Genomic DNA, 21,521 nt, shown 5'->3' on the forward strand with positions numbered 1-21,521 from the left:
ATGCAAAACATCCTGTGCTGCATGCTTTAAGATAACCTTAAAGATAACCTCTTTAAGAAAACCTAAGAGCTTTCCTGTCCTGGTCCTGGTGTCTCCATCTTCCCACAATAACGTTTGATTTTCGGACGCTGTATTTCAATCGAATGGATAAGTTTTAGGCTGTTGACCCCTTAATTGAGAATTCCATTGACTAGAGGTATTATTTGGTTTCAGCACTTAAACAGCAATGGGTCTTAAATTTAACTGCTATGTTTTAAGTAACTTAAAATGTGCCACCTTTTCGTGCCCCAAAATTATGCAGAACATTTAAATGATTAAATTAAGAGCAAAATTATGTAGCAGAGAGCAATGCTGGCTTTTTAAGCCATTTCTGGACTGTGTGGAGAAGCTGAACTGGTTAATGTCTGATACTGTATATTATAAATATTAATTACTCATAAACCAATTGTGAGTTGCTTATGGCACAACAGTGGTGTGTTGGATAGTGCTTCTGCCTCAAAATTCTTTGGCCTTGGGGATTGATTCTGGACTTCGGTGGGCAGTGTGCATGTTCTGCATGGGTTTTCTCTCATTGCACCGGTTTCCTTGCACAGACCTGGCAAAAACATGACGTGTGGGTTGATTCCCTAGTAGGTTAAATGAAAAGATCGGGAGGGATGACAGCAACCAAGTTTAACTGGCCCCTCCTGTCCTAGTTAGTAATCACTCCCGATGTCATTTCCTCACTTGAAGATTATAAACATTGCGCATAATCCCCTTCTCTCCCTCCCACCCCAGCTGCCCCTTGCTCACTCCTCAGTCTGCAGGGGGTCCCAGCCTCCTCGTCCTCTGGCCAGGAGGTCACCCCTCAGCCAAGTGTATCTCACTGCGACCCTGTACAGTACTGGACCAAGCAATTACTTTCAAATGTATCTATGAATTGATAAGGTCATTAAGAGTTGAAACTTAATCCTGCGTGCACAGTCTCCAAGACAAGGTGATATTAAGTCTGGAATGGCAACAAGTAGATGGTTCACAAATAGCAATGACCTGATAGATCTTACAATGCTTGTTTAGTCATGCAATATCACAGTTGGCCACGAGGTGGCACTTGTGCCTTAATTTTCTTTCACGTTGGCCTCAGCAGACTTCACCGCAATCCAGTTAGACTCCGCAAACCTTCTTTTTAATATTGTTATCTTCTCAATATTTTAATACTACTGTTAATAATAATATGATATATTTGTGATATTAAATTCCTGGTTTAACACAAACAGCTATTAGGCAAGTTCTAAATAGTATATTAAGTAGAAAATAGATAAACCACATTCTACTGTTCAGAGAAAGCAAGGCAAAATTCACAATGCACCTTTGTGCGAAATAAAAGGAATACTGTGCTGTTGCTATTGGCTGTTTGAGCACACACTGTGTAACTGATTGGATGACTTTTGTTGCCATTCACCAGCCTTCTGCTGAGTTGTCATCTCGTGACAACAAAAGTAGAAGACCAGCCTTATCACTCCTGTTTGTCACTTGCAGTAAATGAAGAGACAGTTCAAGCCAAACTAAGGCAGTCAGCAACCCTACCTACAATAATAACAACAACAATAACAATAAGGAGAGGAAGAAACTTTATTTTCTATAGCGCCATTAAAAGTATCTTCTCAAACCACTTTACAGCAAAGTAAAAAAAAAACATCAACGAAGACAGGAGATAACAAAATGAGCAGGAAACACAAGGGATTAGCTATTTAGGACCAGACACAGACACCAATTCCTGTACGTAAAACCCTTTCTGAAGAAGGCGGTTATGAGTCTGGATTTGAATGCTTCTCTAATTTCCTTGGGGATAGACTTCCAGAGCCTATGAGCACAGCAGGAAAAGGCCCTGACATCCATAGTATGTTAACGAGCTTGGCGGACGAACGGAGGTTGTGAGGTGAGGAGCAGGAACTGGTCCTGAGGTGCCCAGTCATGCAGAGCCCTGTAGAGTGAAGGTCAAGCCAAGCGTGCCTTGACAACCCAGTTTGAGACGGCCTGGTTCTGTGGAGGACGTCTTGACCCTTCTCAACAGCCTGTGGCCCCTTCATCAGGTGTAACTCCCTATTTCCTTTATTCTTGGGCTCCGGTCGATAGCTGGTCTTCGTCACGCTTTCTCATTTCCTCTTGCAGAGGACGAAGCCACAGACGTGGGCCAACTCCGGAAGAGCAGAACGAGGAGGGGGGGGGCGGGGAGAGTGATGGTTCCGGCCTTTAGAGAAAGCAGGACTTTCACAACGACACACCGCCCCCGAGCTGGCAGCCGGCGAAGCCCCGCCAGGTACATCTAGGAGCAGTTTCTGCGAGTAAGCAGGACAGCTGAGGGAGAAACATGTACAGGAGCTCTGCACAAGGCTGTACGCACAGAGGGAATCCAACTGCGACAAAAGCCCAAGAGTAGATGGCGGCAGACTCAAACACAGCAGTAATTTCATTTTATGGCCAGTTTTGTTTCTCATGCCCTGTCAGGCCCTAACTGGCATAACATCTTTCAGAGGCTACGTCTGACACTGTGATAAAACTGTTCCAAACCTCAAAACTCAAAACTCAAAACATTTACTACATAGGTAGTAATAATGCAGAATGTTTGCCACAGCAGACTGCACAGCATGTGTTACAGTCCAAGCTGCAAACAGAATTAGGATAAGAAACATGAGTTAGTATTTTTCTTACAATTAATGTATAAACTGTTATGTCCTCCTTCAAAATGCCTTTAAAAGATTCATCTGTCCATTTTCTTACTGCTTCTCCCAAATCAGGATCACTGGGGAGCTGGAGCCAATCCTGGCAAGCAACAGGCATAAGGCAGGATACACCCTGGATGGGATGCCAGGCCACTGTAGGGCAGACACACAGGCACATTCACACCAGGACTGGATTTCCCAGAAGCCAATAAACCTACCAGCATGTCTTTGGACACTCACAGGAACATGCAGACTCCACCAAGATAGTACCCCAGGTCCAGATTTGATGCCAGGGCCCCAGAGCTGCAAGACAGCAATGCTAACCACTGTGCCACTGTGTCTACACCTTTAAAAGATGATGAATGTTATTACAGCACTGTATGTGGGGGCTATGAGGCTATGTTGTTAAGCAGATAAGACTGCTTTCAAATAAAGCCTCACCACATTATCTCTTTGGCAGAGGTGTAAATGTTACACCACCAAAACCCTGAGCTGTTGAATCAACTTTTGAACTGAACAGAGGGTTTCCCTGTACACAAACCCTGGTGACGCTCGCTGTGCTTACAGTATACTAGCACCGGCTGAGCAAAACCATAAGAATAATAGGCTCTGATTTGTTTCTTACCAGCACATTTTTCACAAGAGACAAACTATGCCTTGACTAGGACAAGAGCTGGTCTAACTGTAAACACGGTGAGATAAAGAATCGGCAGCAGTCACCTGTGAATAGCTGTGCGCACGAAAAATCGCCGTAGGGGATTTTTTTGTTTTCCACAGGAATCACGTTCCCTCCGCCCCCCCTGAACCAACACGGGTCAGGCGCTTTTCCATAGGGGTCTGGAGTGATTACGGAGCAGGAGCGAGCAAATCGGACTTTCCCAGGGTCATCCAGACGACCGCTGACCTGCCCTGACAGGCTCCTCTCCTCTTCATCCCCATCAAGACGTTTCTAGCCAGCCTTCCTGAAACCTGTTTCCTTCAATCGCCCAGAGACCCTTTCCGAAAGGAACCAAAGACCAAGCCGTGAAGATAAAAATCGCAAGTCTCTTCACCTTCACCTGTTTCATTCATGTGTTTTTGATTGTCACAGGAGGCCTGAGAGGAGGAAGATAGCTGCAGTTATATGGTGAACTGCGTGTCATGTCATCTGGACTTTCTCACCCATGTAACAGCAAACACAGCACATACCGAGCACCGAAAGAGGAAGGTGGTAGTATGACACACTTCACTGACAAAGCGCAGTTAATGACAGGTGAGGATTTCTCCTCTGCACTGCATGCAGCACGCAGGGAATCCATTGCCAATGCAATGTCTGGTACGATGGACAATCGTTTTCATAAACTTAAAAAAGGCACTGTCCCTCAGATGAGACGTAAAACCGAGGTCCTGACTCTCCGTGTTCATGAAAGGTGTCAGGGTGTTTCTCGAAAATGCTAGGGCTGTTACCCCACTGTCCCCCGACCTTTACCAATCATAGCCCCCTAATAATCCCCATCTATACACTTTGGCTGCTGTCCCATCCTCCAGGTGGGGCTACACATTGGTGGTGGAAGGGAGTCCCATTACCTGTAAATTGCTTTGAGTGGAGTGTCCATGATTATTATTATTATTATTGTTGTTGTTGTAAAATTAAATTAGGTTTCCCTGTCCAATAAGCAAATAAGTGTGGTTTAAAAAAACAATAATCTCCCATATGTTTCTCATGTTTCCATATTACGATTTCTGAATCTCTTTAGTACAAAATCTGAAAGCAGAAGGGGTAGGAAAGCTAGTTTTGCACACAGAATAATATGGATGGCTAGTATTTCCATTGATACCTCAGCTATGGAGCTTTCCAATATTGATGCATAAACCCCCCACTCCCAAAGTAGTGGAGCATACAGTAGCAACGAACGTGTGTGAAGATGTTTGTGCCTGCTCTGCTCTGTGCTTGTCTTTGTGTTGCTATGGTGGACGAAGCTGGTCCCCCTGTCTTGAAGGACCCCACGCCTGATGTCGGTGTATAGTTTACCTGGAAGTGAATACAAACTTCGACTTGTCTGGACCCAGCTACAAACTCACCTATCAGCCAGCCTCTGTACGTCTGTCTCCATCCCAGCTCCCTGGTGGCTGTGTTTGTTCATCTGGTATCTTAGAGACAGCTGCTATTACACAGCAAGACTCTTTCCCACGGCCTACTGTCAGCAGAAAAAAAAAGCTCTGCGTAACACAAACAGAGACTTGTGCAGAAGAATGTTGATTTCATTTTTCATCAGCATTCCTTTCCTTTAATTTGCATTTGTTCTCTGTGTAATCTAATTGCAATATCACCCAGAGACTAGTGCTTTTACCAATATACAGTGAGAAATAAACTGTTACATCAAAACATCTTACAGGTTTACCAATGTCAAGTGTTTGAGCAGATGTTATATGCTCATGTAACTGATTTCCCAGGTTTGTTGACATTCATAATGCAATAAATCATTATCTCAGTACACTTGAACCAGCTCTGCTATGGCTTCTAACTAATGAAGTTATTTCCTATCTCCCCTACAGTACAGTAGACGCATCATTACTGTGGCGCTGTCATTTTTATCTAGTCCACCTCCAGTTGCATTTGCATGGTAAAACAAAGTGTCTTTTGACAGGGCTGTCTTAAGCAGAGAGACATCGGAGATGCCTTAAATCAGCCAGCAATGATGTGCACTGACAGCTCCCCAAAGATGGTGCAGCTCTTTCTTATTTAAAACATCCACAGCTGTTGCTGCCTTGAAGAGCCTTCTGTTGTTGTGGCCTCTTAAAACACAGTTGACAGCTCTCAGCCCGAGCCAGGCCCACAAGCTTGAGAATCTCACGAGCTCAGGTGTTTAGTCTGTGTGCTGCTTTTCTTTCGCTGCGTCTTATAATGTGTCCTTATTTTCTGTGTCTCAGAGAGCTATATGATTCTGCAATGGATAATCTTTCAGCTGTCATCGATTCAGACACAATCAACCCCACACACGCGTCTGTAGTTCTGTAGAAGGATTAGTATCAGATGACTAGGTGGTGTCTGAGTTATTGTTGTCTTTAGTGTTTTTAAAAACAAGCCAGTGGCTTTATTTTTTTTACACCGGTCCCACAATAGAGCTATGTGATGAAAAGGTATTTAGACCTGTCTGTTGTCTCAAAAACTGAATTAGTGTGGATCACAAAACATTAAAGCTATAAAGCCGTGTAAAGATTTTCTGAGCCAGAACGTTGTAAATCATGAGTAAAGTGTAGTGAAATCCAGCGAAGTTAAAAATATATAGTAATGTAGGGTGCAAAGTATTGGAAACCATGTCTACAAAAACATCCAAAGTGTAGTGTAAACATTTAATACAAACTACTGATATTTTGCCATAGTGACCATACACAGCATTTATCAGACTCGTTTATCAGGTCTTTATTGATTTGCTTGCCCCACCAGAGCTGAGGGTAATAATTGAACCTCACAGCTGTGTTTTCAGCCTTGTTCCTAGAAGCCTGTTGCTTTTGGAATTGGTGTAACCTGGCAACCAACTAGGCCAGAGCTAAGGATTTGTTGACGGGCCTGTTACCTCTGAAGAAGCCTGAACTGGCACATTGCAGCATGGAATGGAAAATGAAATGTGACATTTTTCACTACCTGTCTATTCATTGAGTATACCCTTACACATAAAAAATAAATGAGATCCACTCAGAAATGCTCTGGTTTTAAAGGATACAGGTTTGATAGAGGCAAACATGTCTTAATGGTCTATAATGTTCCCTTAGTGCGGGGATTCCCAAGGTTTTTTTTGTCAGCTGAACCCCTTCAACCTAAATTATTTGCCTGAAGGACTCCCTTGAGATTTTAACTAAATCAAACTTTTCAATAAATGTAGATAAATGCTACAGCAACCCTCTTAACATGATTCTTTTCACTTTGTAAAATATTAATATTACTACTGTTTTTCTTATTCTTATTATTACATTTTTATTTATTAATAGGACTATTTAATTTGACATTGATGTTTCCATCACAATCTCACGAACCCCTGGTTGGGAACCACTGCCTTAGTGTAATCATGTCAAAATAATGCCATAATGGTGTAATAATACCAAAAATAATGGAAACAAGCCAAGCAATTTCTAATTTTTCCTTTCCTATTAATTACACTCTTGGTATAGTGGAAATTATATCCACTCACACACAAAACAAGAATGAACTAATCTAATTCAACCAAAGGTGGACAGGTCTGGGGCTGGAGGTTTTTCTTTTCCCGTTGAAAGGACACTTTTCTTCCCTCAGGCCTGTCCTGAGTTTTCTTTCTGTAGCATCTCTCACCCCAGCAAGATGGAGCTCTTATTTTGCGAGTCTGTGCACGTGAAACGCCAGGGAACAAAATTGGCAAAGGTAATAAAATGCTGCTTTATCAGCTGTTACATCAAAGCAAAGTCACCTGGTCCCTTTTCGCAAGACGCTGACCCCCGAGAAACCAGGTGGCACAGGTGGAACCCCCCTCCCAGCGCACTCCAAAACACAGATGACACCTCACTGGGATGAGAGAAGCATCCCACCCCAACACAAAACAAGACAAAAACAACTAGTGTCTACACTGACAGCCCAGGTGGGCCTCCTGTGTGCTAAGAAAGTAGCCCTGAGCAAGCAGGATAATCCCAGTGTCACGCTCGTAAACCCCTCTTAAGGACGCTCCAGCCCTTCCTTGTTTAGTGTTTATCTCCTGCACCTGCCTCCTGTTCCTGCCCCCCATCCTATAAAAGCCAGACGTTCCTGCCAATCTGGGCTCAGCTTTGGAAGATGGACACCCAGAAGCTGCCTTCCAGTGAGTCCACGAGCGACTCGATGGCATCAGCTTCACAACGGCGTCCTGACCTTCTGGGTCCAGGACTGGAGCATCTGGTCCCGTGACCCCCTTTTTATTCCCCCGACCCTTCTCCGGAATAAGTTTTCCTTCCAGCCCCTTTGCGTGCTTTTCCCCCCGTGTTTTCCTCACTCCTCTCCGGATTGTGCTGTCTGCATAGGGTCCCGAAGGAACACTTCGTGACACCCAGGTTTAAAAGGAGCCACCTCACTTCAGCCTGGAGCAGAGCAGAGGTTGAGACAGGACTTGATCCAAGTATTCAAAATGAAGAGAAGGTGGTGGGTGTCTGGAACAAGCTGGGAAACCAAGGCATTGAAGCCCTTTCCCTGAGAGCCTTCAACAGAGAACTAGGTCCTCAGATCATCAAGCAACTAGCAAACAAACAAGCAGGAAGGGGCCAAATGCCTGGCGCTCCTTTTGCGACATTCATATGGTCTTGTGTAGTCTCTGAAGGGTGTTAACTGGAGAGATCAGAGAAGCTGTGAGGCTCTCCAGCTCTTTATTTTGGCTGAAGTGTGGCCCGGAATCGCATTGGCAAACACAGATTTTTACTGTGAAAAAAGAAACAAGTTATGCAACAGAACTGGCTAGGTCCAAAAGTTTCTTTTTTCTCACAGTAAGAAGGTTGTGAGATGGCTGCCTTCCACCATATGGTTCGGGTTTTTTACCAACGTCAGTCCATCGAGCCTCATCTCTGTTGGGCATTCAGACGGACGCAACCCTGAATGGGTACAGAACACATGGTTTTTAATCCTTGTTTGATAATAGGATTGAAATGCAAGAAGCACAAACAAAAGTTTAGATACTTTGAACTTTGCTGTTATTGGCACAAGGATTTATTTGGGATGTTGAACGACATCTTTGCATTTTTAATTGTAAATAAAAGTCCTTGTTTGGTGAAGAAAATATAGGTTTGTTTAATCTTAAAATAATATTAGTTTTTTTTTCACAAGTTTAGCTGGATGTATTTCTGGAAGGTTCCGTCAAACTCAACACTACTAGTATAGCACTATCAAAACTTTCATTTTTTTTTCCTAAACATAGGAACAACAAGCGAGCTTTTAGGAAGCCTTGATCTTTTCTTTGTGTTTTCTTAAAATCAAAGCCTGTTTTTCTTACTGAAAGTCAGTGTTTATGACATAGCTTGAGAGCAAAGTGCTCAGCTTATTCACAGCTTTGTTTATGTTTTTTTTAAAAAGCACCGAGAGCCAAGCTAGTAAACTTCTTTCCAAAATAAGGCAGAAACTTCGTAATTAATTGACAAACTAGTTAGCCTCCCTATTTTGAAGCCTAAGCTCCACATAGAACAACAGATGCCCAGAACAAATTTACAGGTTATGTTTTTATGGATTTTTCTGTTAACTGAGAATGGTTAAACAATTCAGGTCATTTGTACTGAGAGAAAATTCTCAGAATACATATCCCCTCTCCCTTGAAGGGGGGTTTAATTAATATTATGCATCTAGTTTGTAACTGTTGGCAATCACACTCTGCATCCAGCACAGAAATAAGTAACCAGATCCAGTCTGATTCTGAGGGGAGATTTATGTTGTGTTTTAGATCTAAATATAGCCAGAGGGACAGACTGCTCTTGAACTGCGGGAACCTACATTCTCTCAGTCTGTCTTTAAAGTGCAAGTACCTTTCAGTGACATGAGAGTGGGCTCTGGCTGTTTCCTGGTGGAGGCTGTTTCTTCTCCCTCACACATCATTACTTCTTTGCTTTGTCTTTGCTGTCATCGGGTCGTCATGTTTGGAGTATCTGTCTGGATGCACACAGCGATAATTACTTCGCGAATTTCACCCATGTATTGGCTTCCTCTTTCCCCCTGTGACTTTTACGAGCCTAACCCTATGTGGCAGCGTGAATAAACATCTTTTTCAAATATCCAGGGTGATCCGCCAAGCCCTCCGATGAAACGACAAGGTTGTTTTTTTTTTGCCAGGAAATTTGTCTTGTGCGCCATAAAGCGCAAATGAAAGCCATCCTGCCTTTCGGGGTTTTTTTTTGCTTAGAATTCCTTGCAGTTCTTTGTAATGCATTACATTTAGTTACGATTTATTTTTTATAAGTCAGCCAGCCACATTCTGGAATTTCTTATTCAACGTTAGAAATTGTGTTGCAGGCAAGTTCACTCTTCACTTGTGAGATCATTCCAGATGTCCTTCCCTACAGTAAAAAAAACAACAACAATGTCTTTTCCAGCCCTCCCCCGGTCTGCCTCCACCTGGGTCACTCCTCACTCTGCAGGGGGTTCCCAGCCTTCCTGCTCAACTAAGCATTTAACTCTTGGGTGTTGCTTTTCCTCTTAAAAGGGAGGTGGGTGTCAATTCAAACCCTAAACCAGACCTCTACTGTCTATACTTACTGATCTATCTATACTTATGACACTGTCTTACTGATATACTGTATCTATACTGGAGACACCAATCCAGGCGGAAATTGCCTCTGGAGGTCAGTGACACATGAGAGGACTAGAAGGTTTAAAATGAAAGGAGGCCAAAAAGCCTGACTACTTTGGATACAGGGCAAATGTTTGCTTTGCCCAGACTGTAACATTCGTCCCGATCCAGTCTCCTAGGGAAGAAGCTTCTTCCAGATCCCCCAGTGTGTTCCCGAGACCCTCATGCATGTAATCCGCTGCATCCAAGAAGGAGCAGTCGTTCTCATGGCCTGATGGGTGAAAGAATTCGATTCTTTTTTTTTAATTGGACATCATGAAACACTTTTTCACGATTTAATTCCAGGTCAGAAGATAACAGATGTGGGTGGCACAGTGATGCAATGGTTGGCATTGCTCTTGCAGTGCTGGACGCTTGGTTCAGTTCCTAGGGTGCTGTCTGCATGGAGTTTGTATGTTCTCCTCATGTGCACCCATTGCATTGACAACAGGCTCTCGTTCCCCTGCGGCCCCAGATTGGACAAAGCAGTTTGAAAATTGACGATATAAAGAACCATCTCATGTTGTAACATGACCCACTGAGGAAATATCAGTTTTGCTTTGTCAGAAACAAGCTTTTTCACAGTGCACATGCTTGGATTTAAGTCCAATAGCGTCTAGTTTATCTGTTGCAATTACAGCTCAATTGAGAACAAGGTTTCCTGTGTCCTCATATCTGTAAATTGAATAGTCAAATATGCTAATGATTTCAATGTGTCGCAATATATCAATGACAGAAAAGACTATCAGATTGCTTTCAATGGGAGCAACCCAATGATGCAACAGCAGCAAAGCCCTCTGTACTGACTTTAAAACACTACAGTGTAATGCTAACTGCAGCCCTAAGGAATGTAAATCTCTAAAATAGCAGCATGGTATATAACGCATGAGTAATCAGCCCAAAACACACTGCAACACCAAGTAAAGGAAACAACATAAATGCAGATTTAATAAGGGACCCCAAAAAGTGCAACCAAAAAAACAGCAGGACAAAACAAAACTTAACAACCAATACCCCACGTAGGCCATGTCATATACTATAAGCCCCACCCCTAGTCCTCCTGATGGACAGGTGAACCTCCATTTTAAGGGGTAAGTTACAGGCTCTGTAATCTGATACAAGATGGTGGAACAGACAGGTGCAAGAGAACACTGTGGATCCACAACAGGTAAGACAACAAAATACAATAATACAGAAATAACACAGCAATAGATACTTAAAAAAAACTATGCACAAATGTCCTGTGACAAACCACAAAGACCATGCAAGAAGGGCCTAGCACAGCCCTTTGTCACACCCACACAACTAAACTGTGTTTTCAAAGATGAGTAGCACCACATGTCCTTTTTACTTTTTGCTTCCATTTCTAACTTGCATTAAAGAAAAAGTAACAGCCTTTGAATTCAGGCATTAATTAAAGTCAAGATTTCCCTCACGCAAACCAAAACTTTCAACAAAAATGCAGCGCAAATGATCAAAATATGACTGACATTCTCCTTCCTTCCTGGAAAAGCAAGATTGCACTAGCACAGCTGGGGTTTGGCGACATTCAGTGATGCTTTCACAATAAAAAAGTGCAAATGTGGTAAATGATCTCTGAATAATGCCAACGGGAGTGAGGATAATGCTGCTGATTGAGACTGTACTTTAACTTACTGCACTTTGGGGCCAGTTATTGAATAACCTGGCTTTCACACCCGGGAGCAGCTGATCTTTGCTCTGATACAGTCATTAATAGTTCGCAGCATGTGGAGCTGTGACTGAAAGGCACTGCTGCCCAATCCCACAATGCCAAGTTAAACAGTAGCAGGACTGATAAGGCCAGATCTGCGAGAGTGGAGTTTCTGAATTATAATCATGTGATAATTCTAAAGATACTGTTAAATCCTGCAAGATGGTAACCGCAATAGGATTCCTCTTAACATGGCTGGAAAAAAGTAATTAGGTGAATTAATGATTTATTGCTTGCAGATTAATTATTAATTTGTTTATTTTTCCCTTTATCCAAGGTGACATAGCTCCAACACAATTGCCAAATTGTAAAAACAATGATTGTAATGTTGTGTAGTCTGCAGAGGCATAGAAAAAAGGTTAGAATTCAACCAATGTCAATATCACACAAGTAATATAATATAAGCAATATAAGCAAAAAATTACAAGTATAGCAAATTGCTTTGTATAGCAGCTTGATTAATTTCTCTTTTTTTAACAGCACTGATTGTACTATTGCAGCTTAAAAGACACACATTTAATATCATGTAGCATTGTGCATGTCTGTCTGTGAAAATCTTCTCAAGGTAATAAAGAATGAAGCATCCAGCACCTGGTCTCAGTTTATACAACAGACCACAACTTGTAAAATTTCGAATGAATCAGGCTGCTCTGCAGTGCGTCTGAGCTGTTTCCCAGAGAAGCACTTTGTGTGATGTATGTATGCCGGTTGTGATGACAGGGGGAGATTTAAGAAACCAGAGCACTGACGAAAACTAAGCCTTGTGCAGGGGATGGGTGACTGCGTATTACCGACTGCTTGGAGTCAGAGCAGATACAGAAACATTCACACACTGTCTAGTGGGAGATAGGATTACAGCGTGCCAGCCACAATCTTAAAGGGCTACTAAACATTATGACACTTACTATAATCCCAGAATGTAGGACACACACCCTTGGGGGCTGGTGAAAGAATAAAGAGCAGACGTTTGGATTGCAGTCGTCTCACTTCATAACAGTTCACTTTGAACCCAATTTGAAATGATAGTAAACCTTGCTGAGGTGCTGGTGGTGTAAAGACTTCAATGGATTTGTTTCTTCTCTTTCATTTTCCTGTTGCATCGGGATGGAAGGCCTTCCTCGAGTCACTCATGCAACCTCCACACTCCACGGTGTGTGGGTGTGGAGGGAGGGGGGAGTATTTAGGTGACACAAACCTCAGGTTGTACGAACAGTGGCTAAAGTAAAAGCCTCATTCACATTGCACTTAACCACAGGCTGGGTAATGCTGCATCTGTAAGAGACTGAATAGCATTAGCCAGATTGTCATGCCTAAGGTTAAAATAATAGTTCTGCTCTTTTGAAAGCATTATTTAAAGGAGCACTAGTGCATTATCTTCAGACAGAAACTTTAAACATTCAGTTGTATAAACTTCTGCGAATGTTGCAAATACCAAATTCTTTTGTCTAAGGCCTGTGAACTCTCCCTATATGAGTTAATCTTAATATTAATCAAACTGTTTTATTGCTATGGGTTAAAATACGGGCATCATGGTGGTGCAGTTTTAAGCATTGCTGCCTTGCAGTGCTGGGGCCCTGGGTTCAATTCTTGGGGTCCTGTCTGTGTAGAGTTTCCATGTGCTCCCCATGTTTACCTGGGTTTTCTCTGGGTGCTCTGCTTTCCTCCCACAGTCCAAAGACATACTGGCAGGTTAACTGGCTTCTGACCCTGAACTGACCCTGACCCTGACCCTGGTGTGAGTGTGTGCGTGTTTGTGTCTGTATGTGACCTGCGATGGACTGGTGTCCCATCCAGAGTGTATCCAACCTTGAGCCCATTGCTTCCTGGAATAGGCTCTGGCTCCCCCACAAACCTGAATTGAATGAACGATTGATGCGACGGCAGCCAAAGAGCACCAGTACGCTCCCCACACACCAGCTCTCAGTGGGGAAGAACAAAGTGATGAAGCCAGTTCATAGAGGGAAATTATTAGGAGGCCATGATTGGCAAAGGTCAATGGGAAATTTGGCCAGGACACCAGGGTAACACCTCTAATCTGTTTGAGAAACTCCCTGGAATTTGACCACAGAGAGTCAGGACCTTGGTTTTACAGTATGTCTCATCCAAAGGATTGGACCTTTTTACAGTATAGTGTCCCTGTCACTATACTGGGGCATTAGGACCCATATAGACTGCAGGGTGAGCGCCCCCTACTGGCCCCACTCACACCATTTCTAGTCACAACCTTAGTTTTCCCACGAGGTCTCCCATGCAGATACTGACCAGGCTCACCCCTGCTGAGCTTCAGTGGGCTGCCAGTTGCAGGGTGATATGGCTGCTGGCTGTTTGTTAGATTTAAGTTTTTTTACAATTTTATTTTAGATTAAAAAAATATTGTATGAAATGCATCTGAAATTGGTATGTGTTGAATCATGTGTAATCATTTTAGCATTTTTTTTTAACATTTGATCCCACTGATAGAGAAGTCATGGAATAAGATATGAAAGTAAAGGTTGTTGTGTTAATATGATGTTCCCTGTATTATTATGTTAGTGTGTTGCCCCAAGGGTCGTGTTTACAGTGTTTGTAAACTGGCTGGGCATTGTATTTCTTTGCAGATCTATATTTCATATGTATTGGAGCAAACAGGAGGCAGACTAGGGGAAGACTGGAAATATCATAATAGAGCTGAGGACAGGAGTCTGGAGAGGATGTCCGTTATGTGCTGTTTCCAGTCCATGACAACAGCCCAGGCCACCATTTGCCATTGATATATACTGTAGAGAAGTTCCTTCAGCACACACACACATACTCTTTCTCACACACACAAATGCACACACTCTTTTTCTCACAAAAACACACACTTTATTATACACAAGCACTCTCCGTCACACAATCGCACAACCTCCCTTTCTCACACACAAACACACTCTCTCAGAAAATACTCACGCATACACACACCCTCTCGCACTAACACACAGCTAGCAACTAGCTGGCATGGGCGAAAGCAGTCCTGTCCCAGAAGAACATCATCTCATCATCTCCTGTTACACTCTGCACAACTAAAATAAAACTGCAACTGAAAAAGAAGAACTCTAGTTTGGTCTAGATCTTAAAGAGGAAATTCTGCTTCACTGGAACCCTATACATTTACATGGAGGAACAGTTTTTCTCATTTGCTTGAATGCTTCTAGAAACCTTGTTAACATTTTCAGAACAGTCAGCACAAATATCGGAACTATATTGCTCAAAACATGTACTAACTGTTGCAAAATCAATTGCAAAACAGATACATGTCATCTAATGAAAAGTCTCCTTATCAGTGCTTGTACTGAAAATGAAACATGCAAAAATTATGGTTTTTATATGTAGGTAGGCAGAAATGGGTGATACTAGGGTTTGATCTCCTTCTGAACTTCTATTTAAAACTCCAGTTGTACATGTTCATATATTTTTTGCTGTGAAAAATGGATTTTGTTCAGATAAACTGTTTGATGCTTCTCACCTGTCACATCCATCAATTAACTTTCTAAACCACTTTATCCAGTACAGGATCACTGTGGAAGCCAGATCCTAACCTGGCAAACAACAGGTGCAAGGCAAGATACGCCCTGGACAGGACGCCAGTCCATCACAGGCCAAATAGACACAGACACACTCAACCAAGGTCAGTTTTCCCAGAAGCCAATTAACCTACCACGATGTCTTTGGACTGTGGGAGGAAGCTGGAGCATACAAACATACAAACTCCTAGACCTCTTGTGTCATTATTAATCGCATCAAGATATTTAACCCCAAATTAACAATACCTCACCCAGTTTCACCAGTCTGTGTTGTTGTGAACTAGCAGTGCATGCACTGATGTGATTGTGAATACTGCAGACCAAACTAGAGAGAAACCTGTCTCTTTAAGATCTGCAAGGGAACATTTTCCAGATTTCAGTGTGCTTTCAGCAGAAAACCTCAAATACCACAACCTCTCCAAGTACACATAGTGTATCAGGTTTTCTGAAACATTCGTGCACTAGTTGTATTTTTCCAGCAGAGAGTTGTGCAAGTTAGAAGCCAGTAATTGTTCACTTCTGCACAGGTCTGTATATCTTGGAAGAAGCTGTCCTGTTACAGCAAACAAATCATTTGCACTTTTATCTTTATTTAAGGTATAAATCCTGAAAATCTATTAGTGTAATAATAACCATATGCCTTCTTTCAAACACTGCCCTTCCTGACCATATATAGAAAAAAAAGATTTTTTTCCTCCTTCTCCCTAACTCATGTGGGTCTCTTGAACTCTAAAAATAAAACATCTGTTCCTGTAAGCTGGGTCCCCTGCCTATTGTTCGGGAATATCATAGCGATCAGGCAGCTGTGGAGAGGGAGCGGACATGGGGGTTAGGCAGGAATTGTCGACCTCCTCCGCAGAGCAGACACATAGGAAATCACTACTATGTTGTGTAGGAAGTGCCCCCCCCCCCCCAATCACTGTCCTCCTCTCAGCAAGTGAAGACAGCCCAGAGATCCTCTAGTAAAAACGTTTTTCCAGCACTCCAGCACAGACGTGTCTTATTGGATTCAATGGAAACAGTACAGCTCTCTCAGAATGGAATCCTCTTACCTCCTTCTGACCAAGAAGGTTACCAAGGTTGTCCCCATCTGCCAGTGCCCCAACATATTGTGTGTGTTCAGAACTTGAGTTTTTAAAAAAAAAACTTTTTGATCTGGAAGTTCCCAGCGGATGTGCACAGAAAACAACAGACCTAAAGGCTGGCCCTTGAGTCTGGGAATTTGAATAGTCGTTGGAAGAGACCAGGGTATAATATGTTGAATATGCTATATTTTCTGTATTTATAAGGGTGTAAAACCTGCTTCCAATAAGCCTCTCTATACCTGCACTCTGTAACATGGTTGCAGCTCTCTAATCGATTGTAATGCTTGATTATACAAACTGTGATTAGTGTAAGTCAGTTACGGAGTGCTAAATAAATGAATGATAAAGCATCACCATCCTTTAACCTCCTAAGGATGTTGGGAAGGTCGAGGTTCAATGGGGACTTGGCTAGAGCTTAATGCCAAAGCCTCTCTCTCTGGTTCAGCAGCTCTTGGTTCCACTCTCCTCTACCCACTCAATACACCTTCACAGTCTGCTCGGAAGTGGAACAGAGGGAAAGGAAGTAAATGGATTACTGGAATGACTAGGCTTTCCCGGATAGACTATGGAGAGGAATCCCCTTGTTTCCTTTTCGGTGCTCAGGAATAAGAACCTGTCCTGTACGTGCAGAAGCATGGGGATCTGTGTCTGTCTCCAACACGACACGGACTCCACCCTGAGGTGTCCAACTCACTTTCACCAGAACGAGCCAGAATGCAAATGAGCAGAAAAATTAGATGGTTTGTTAAAAATGTACAAATGTGCCTCACATCATGGAAATTGGAAAAAAGTTCTATTCACAGCACAACTAAGGGCATATGATTTGATTTTTTTTTACAGTGTGTTCCTGCAGTGAGATACTTCTCACGCGTGACCAGTCTGGCAAGAGCTCTTTGTTTCTACTCTTGTACTGTATGACTGATTGGACTTGACAGGCAGCACCATTTGCTCATTCAGTTGGGCTGCAAGACCAAGAAGTAGTTGGGTAAAAGTTAAGTAAATAAGCCTTACCCCTGCGTGACATTTCCAGTAGAGAGGTTGTTTGTTTTGGAAAGAAATAAAAGAAAACAGCAAAGCAAAATATCACCGGATTGAAAAACGGTGAGTTATTCTTGCCATTGGAAATTCTGATTGTGTGTTCATCACTCATCTACGGGGTAAAGCATTACAGAAACGCTCCACCCTTCCAGCAGCACTGACCTTTCTGTGTGACAGAGTCAAGTTTTGAAGTTTTGCACAAACAAGACTTCATCTGCTTCTCATTGAGGTATTTAATCTGTTACAGGAGGCACAGAAAGCCCAGATTTTCCAAACACTCCAATACTCTTAACAGATATTGGTTACAATGGGTCGTTACCTTCAGGTCAGGTTGTTTCGAGAATCTTTTGGAGGGGAAAAGAGCTTTCCGCTAAGAAGCACTATTTTCAAAATATCAATGAAATGGTTCTCGCACATATCTCAGTTTTTTTAACCCAGTATTGTAATATGCATTTAAGTCCCCACTGTAAAAGAATGATCACTAATGATTCAGTCATCGCTTGGGGTGCTCAGATTTGTAAATGTGAGTTCTGTGACCTCACAATCTCCAGCTCAGGCCACTATTTTAATTACAATTTACAGTATATGCACAGATCAGCATTGAAAATGTCCATATAATTTCAGATTTTGCCATTAGGGGTTCACCAATAAACTACTTGGAGTAAGAGCATTAGATCTGTACAGAGCCCATGACATTTCGTGGAACAACGATCTGCCTCATCTGGGATTCCTTACTCACACATCCCTTAACCACACCCTAGCCACGCTTCTCACACAAAGCAGCCCCAGAACAAACCCGCCTACAGCAAGCAGATATTTCAGTAGTGCAGTCAAATTGTTATAATGACAAAATGAACCAAGGACTATAAAGAAATACTGTGCTTAACACTTTGGCATTAACTTGCCTGGTTGAGGAAATGACTGTGATGACACAACCCCCTCTCACTTATGAGGAATGAGCCAGGGAGGCAGCTGCAAGAGTGAAGATGGGGTGGAGGGAGCTAGAAACAATGTGTGCAGCATTGTGTTTATATGTGGGGGAGTTGAAGTGCGACACTGTAACTTGATCTCCTTCTGAATGTCTGTTAAATAACAATATAAATGCCTGCTACTCTATGGCTTCACTGCATGTACAGTCTCAGTCCTTTGGCAAGAATGTTCCTGGAGGCACACTTGATAAAGGCCCTGGAGAGCTCAGATCTAGTCCCAGAATTCTGTGCCCAACTGTGTTGCCAATTAGTCCATTTTCATGTCAGCCTGTGACTTCAAATTTGAATTCTGCTGTTTTCTTGATCAATTTGTTTATTGTGAAACAAGCCATCACATAGCGACGGGTGTTCAAATTCCACAGTATTCCCTTCATTTCCAGGATAATATTCCTGCTTCTAGGATTGATCATTCGAGTCCCGGCCTGTGCACAGAGATGCAACACGTGCTTGCAAAGGGGTGTGTTCATCCAGGAAATAAGCCAGGTGAGTTAAGTTCTTCAGGAAATAGTATTCATCAGGGCGTTAAAACTCATCTTTTATTACAAACACTGGGCCGTAACATCTTTTGGGTACACTGAAAGCCTGGAAACACAAGTGCTGACGTGACTTTGCAGGCATGACTGTAGTGTCAACAGTAAAAACTGCAGTCCACTGGTACTATTTGTTAGGACTGAAGTCTTTCTGAGTAACCATAATGGTATTTTGGTATTGTGTGGCTCTATAAATTCTCCCAGAATCCTGATACTTTAATATGTCTTAATACCTTTCAGTTTAATAGGCAACATTCTTGCTTTTGTTTCGCAAAATGGCATGCTAATAAATGTATCTAACAGGGAATTTATCAAATTCAGTTCACTGCCACAACTTGCCCAATGAGCCAGATTTCTTTTATTTAAGAGTGTCCTGCGGGCTCACTCTTCAGTCAGAACCTGCCCTTGAAAATCATCAGGAGATGATGGGCAGCACCTTGGCCAGATAAAATTAATCCCCTACAAACGATTTTCTCTTTTCCTTTGTAAAGGGAATATGTTGGCTGTGAAATTAAACATTTTACTTTAAAAAGTTACTGTTGAACTCAGTGGCATGGGGATAGATAAAAGTCTCATTGTCACACGTGAGCAGGTTTATTCTGTGCTGAAAAGAAAAGAGACACAACATTTCTCTTTAGACACACCTGAAGAAGGCTCCACAGCCCAAACGTCATGTTTCTTTTCCTTTCAGCACGGAATAAACCTTTACCTGTTCCTTTGCAGCCTACGCATGCTGACGCAGCTCCCTACTTTGAACATCAACACACAGGGCAAATTACAGTTTTTCAGTCACCTTTGTATGATGCCTTGAGATACATTTTTAAAGGAAGGACTGATTAATTTCAAATGGCATGCGATGTTCAAACGTTTCATATTTTGTGATGTTACTGCTTCACGTTTCCTTTGCTGTCAGTGTCAATGTATTGCATCTTGCAGTGTGTAGTGGGTTTTAGCAATCTCTCTGGGGACCCCTATCTGCTGCAGCAAATGGCATATCCTGGATTTGAACCTGTGGTCTAGATAGTGTGGATTTTAATTCATCAACTCACATTATAGGTTGGTATACGACTTTTATCCTAACTCCAGTGCTTAAATCAGTAAAATTTCAGTGGATGGAAAAGTTTCACATTCTGCACTGACGTTCCGGTTCTCATGACAAAACAGCGATTCCCGGCAGAAGAAAAAGATTGCCAATAGACATGGAAAACACAGAGCTGTTTCCTGGTGTATACAAACTCCTCCGCCCCCGGTCCTGCTTGTGTTTGACCCACATAGCAAGGTGACCACTGCTGTAAGCAGTAGTGGAGCTCATATTGACATATGGGCAATTATTTGATTACAAAACCTGCAATTTTGTAACTACAAATCCCAGCTCGGTTTAACACAGCCTGGCTTTAATAAAACACTGAGGGGGGGAAAAAAACAACTAAATACGCTGAGCCACCGAAACAAAACGTAGAGTAAACCCAGCTCTCAACTGCGGAGTATGAGACAATCCCAGTGGTCTGTCTAATACAGTTCCTTACCATTCCCGTTCCCCTGTGATTCACCTGGTTAAAAAGAGACTGAGCTGGTTGAGAGGAGAAAAAACAAATCAGTGAGATTCAGAGACAAAGGCAAGAACAGACAGGTCTCTGTCAGAGCAGGAGACTTGTGGTAAAGGGTTACAAATGAGGGGATTGGGGTTAGAGCCGAGGCATGATAAGCACTTTGTAACAGAAATACACACTCTCAACTCAGTCGCCACATCAAGGCAAGGGCCATTTATCATTGTGAAACCTTTTTTAGGGGGGGTTATTGCTCGATTGTTCATAAACATAATGCAAATGCTTGAAATTTAAAGTGGCTCTGAAGAGAGTCCTGTATCCACAGCTGACCAGCTCAGCAGACTTTCCTCCTGCATTTCCCCCCACTACTCCTCCTCGACTGTGCTCATACTGTTCCCGGCTGTAAAAGAACTCATTCAGCGGAGCCTTTGAGATGCTGCCCATCAAAACAAAAGAACGAGTCCCGAAGGGAAAATTGAAGCCGTCTGATTCATTGCTTCAAAGAGCAATTCTTCCTGTAGGCCGAACACTTAAAGAAGGAGAACTCCTCAGTGGCACGAGCAGGTTGTTTTTTTAAGTTTGGCTTAAACCGACCAGGCTGGTCCCTGTTGGTCCAGAGGCTGCCGGTTCAGTTCTGTGGTCTGTCATGAGCTGTTAGTGACTGGGGCTCCCACAATTCCCAAGAAGCAGAGAGCTACTGTGAATGTTAACAAGCTTGAGGGGGTCTGGTCCAGTATGCACCACACCTGAGAGCCGCCCATGAGGGAGCTGGCTGAGCTGTCTATGAGACCTGCAAGCGTCCTCCAGCCAGTGCCCTTCCCTGCTGCAGGAGCTTCTGTATCAGGGCACCTCCAGTGTGAGCCTGTCACCCTGGCATAGCCCTCTGGAACTTGAAGGGTGTTGCAAATCCGCCGAGTGACCCGACCCGTCTCTTGGCTCATCAGGTTTCCTCTCCTGTTCGGGCCTGAGGTGCGACCTCTGTGACTTGCCACGCCCAGCCACGGACGAGCCACACACTTGGCACTGCCAGAGCACGAGGGAGCTGAAAGCCTTTCAGAGGACAGGTGCAC

At 42.9% G+C, this 21,521-nt stretch overlaps 1 long non-coding RNA gene across 4 annotated transcripts; it reads right to left on the reverse strand.

Annotated features, from left to right (window-relative positions):
• Window positions 1–1,592: 1,592 nt before the first annotated feature.
• LOC148638626 (uncharacterized) lies at window positions 1,593–4,910 on the reverse strand. Of its 4 annotated transcripts, none has more exons than XR_015930968.1 (3): window positions 4,764–4,910; window positions 2,692–3,797; window positions 1,593–2,337 (listed from the first exon to the last, which is right to left on the reverse strand). It is a non-coding gene; the product is annotated as an uncharacterized LOC148638626 (long non-coding RNA). The 4 variants fall into 4 exon arrangements; XR_015930967.1 differs by having other exon boundaries at window positions 1,593–3,005; window positions 3,423–3,797; window positions 4,764–4,903; XR_015930969.1 differs by having other exon boundaries at window positions 1,593–2,855; window positions 3,423–3,797; window positions 4,764–4,901.
• Window positions 4,911–21,521: the final 16,611 nt, after the last annotated feature.

This window comes from Lepisosteus platostomus, chromosome 28 (genome assembly GCF_059453375.1).
Source record: "Lepisosteus platostomus isolate fLepPlt1 chromosome 28, fLepPlt1.hap1, whole genome shotgun sequence".
Classification (NCBI taxonomy): domain Eukaryota; kingdom Metazoa; phylum Chordata; class Actinopteri; order Semionotiformes; family Lepisosteidae; genus Lepisosteus; species Lepisosteus platostomus.